This window comes from Charadrius vociferus, unplaced genomic scaffold, assembly GCF_000708025.1.
Source record: "Charadrius vociferus isolate BGI_N301 unplaced genomic scaffold, ASM70802v2 scaffold266, whole genome shotgun sequence".
Classification (NCBI taxonomy): domain Eukaryota; kingdom Metazoa; phylum Chordata; class Aves; order Charadriiformes; family Charadriidae; genus Charadrius; species Charadrius vociferus.
The window spans coordinates 349,429-352,089 of NW_009649114.1; positions in this window are offsets into that span (position 1 = coordinate 349,429).

A 2,661-nucleotide genomic window follows, 5' to 3' on the forward strand; every position below is an offset into this window, starting at 1 on the left:
GGCCATTGGATCAGCCTTTGCTCAGGCTCGGCGGGGAGCTGCTCCCGGCAGCGGCGTGGGCTCTCCCAGTGGGTGCCGGTGCCACGCAACACCGCAGCCGGGCTCCCAGCCCAGCCGTGGGCACAGGTGCTGGTGGGAGCGAGGGGAGGTGCTGGTTGATGGTGGTTCTGCTCGAGCAGAAGCCTCTGTGGGAACAGCTACAGCAGCAAAAATCCGTGTGAGTAGGAGGAGCAGAGCATGGACCCGGGCACTGCCTCGCCACGTTGGCTTGGAGGGGCCGGGAGGGCTCCCCGAGGGCTGGACCAGTGGCTCCCACCTGCCCTGGCCCCAACTGGGGCATGGGGCTGAGGAATGGGAGTGCTGGGATGCGAGGGGGGAAGCCCTCAGGATGCGTGGGCGAATCTTACTCCATTTTCCCAGTGAAGGGATGGTTGGATGGGGGAGCGATAGTCCGTGGAGAGGCCATTCCCCGCGTGTATCAGGGAAGGTTAAAGGAAACAGCTCATTTTGCTTTCAGCTCCTGGCTGGCTCTTGACAGCATTTGAAAAATAGGGGGTTTAATTCCCACAGAGCTGGGTGTCAGGCTCCGGAGCGCCGTTTGCCCGTACCGTGTCTCGGGAAGCGGCGCTGGGGAAAACAGGAAAGCTGTGGGGCAGCGCTGGGCTGTGGCTCGCTCGCTCTGCCGCCCGTGACGCGCGCCGGGAAGGAAGCGGATCCACCGCCGCTGGTCCGGGAGCCGCCGTCAGACCCTGACTCAGCGTGGAACGAGTTCCTCGTGTTATTTCCAGGCTCCGTGAGCCTGGGAACAAATGCCTCCCGGAGAGATTTATGTGTGGTTTTTCCTCCGTAGTGGTTTCGTGGCAGTGGTAAGAGCGCTCAGAGCCATCCCTGGTGTGCGGCACCGTGTGCTGGAGGTGGTGGAGGGAACTGGGGCGCAGTGAGAGAAGGGCAGAAGTCTGGAGGTGTGCAGGGGTTTTCCTTGGTCTTTGTGCTTAACACCGCTTTGGTGTGTTAACCTGGGAACGAGCCTCCAAAAAGTGAGTTTGAGCTCCAAGGTTTTGAGATTAATTGTCTCTCTGGGAACGGTTACAGCAGCAAAACTCGGTGAGAGGCTCTGAATTCTTTCTATTTGCTTCCCGATTGCTGGGCTTTCAGGGTTTGCCGTGTCAAGTTGTTTGTTGTTTTTTTTTTAATAGCCTGAAGTGGCCATTTTTCCCACCGGGAGCGGGAAGCTGAGGTTCTGGGAATGGGCTGTTGGAAATGCAGGTGCTGTAATGAACACGAGTGTGTCAGCAGCGGGATTAACACCTCCCGAGTCCTGTTACCAAAATGGGCGATTTCCCACTTCTTTGGGAATATCACACCAGCAGCAGCGAGTGCTGCGGACCACAGCGGGCTGGTTGCTTGCCCAGGTAGCCAAATCCCAGGGATTCACGTGTAGCCAGTTCCTGTGAAGAGCTTTGTTCCCCGTGGCTGGGTAGATTTATGGATGTCAGAGCAGAGAAATGGTAAGTTGGCTGCTTAACAGGGATGTTACAGTTCAACTCCATAAAACATGCAGGCTGTCTCCTTTACTCCTTCGTTTGCCAAGTCCCCAAAAAGTCGCAGCGACAGGAGCCGAGGACGGAGCACTGCCCTCATGATCATATTTCCTGCCTTTGCTGGTTTATGTCACAGCCTGTAATGTTATTTAAACAACAACAACGAAAAAAGCCTGTGAATTTCCTTTTCATTTTTAGTGGAAGTGCGAAGAGGTGGGGTGGGGAGGAAGAGGGAACATGCCTGTAGGTTTCCGAACTGGCTAAATTAATCTTATGCTGAAGATTTGCCATCTCTCAGGCTTTAGATCTGCACTGAAGCTAAAACGGGGGAGCTCCTGCTCTCCCGGGTGTCGGGACAGCGTGGTTGGCGCTGCAGCTCTGTCGGCGGTGTGGGAGCGCGGTGAGATCCCGGCAGCGAACCCCCAACCGGGAGTTTCTGTGCTGCTGCTGGTGGTTCCGCGGGACTCGGGGGACACCCGAGTGTGACTGTTCCCGCTCTGAGCATCTCGGTTGTCCCGGGGTTCGATAAGGGATTCTGTGGATGCAGTAGGCACCTGCTTTATCAAAATTCACGCGGGCACAGGAGTGCGCTGGTTTGCGGTGGATGCAGACTTTACCAGCACCGCTGCAGGCCCCGAAATGTTTCTTTTGCAGTTTTCATTTTGTTTAGTGCTGATGCTGAGGGCAGGGCACGAGTGAGAATAAAAATGCTGGAATCCCGTCCTCAGTTCAGCCGTTGGCTCTGGGGGATGTAGGGGAGCCAGACAGGCAACACTGCTTTGCCATGGTCACGCTGTTCGGTGAGGGCTGGTTTTTCTTCGGGGTTTTTCTGAGTCGGTTTGTTGTGTATGGAGTGCTTTACAAAGATGCTGCTTATATACTTACAGGGGGAAAAGCTCTTCTCAAAATCTGGAGTAAGCAAATTGGGAGTAAGAGATTCTCAAAGTCCACCTTGGAATGCGAAGTGCTTCTGTGTTTGCCCCAAACCTTCTAAAAATTCTGACCTTCGATGTCCGCCCCTCTATTTTTCCAAATCAATTTAATATCACAGAGGCATCACCCGTTGTGTTACAGAAGCCGGAGGGGCCGGAGGAAAAACGTCCACAGTACATAATCTGTT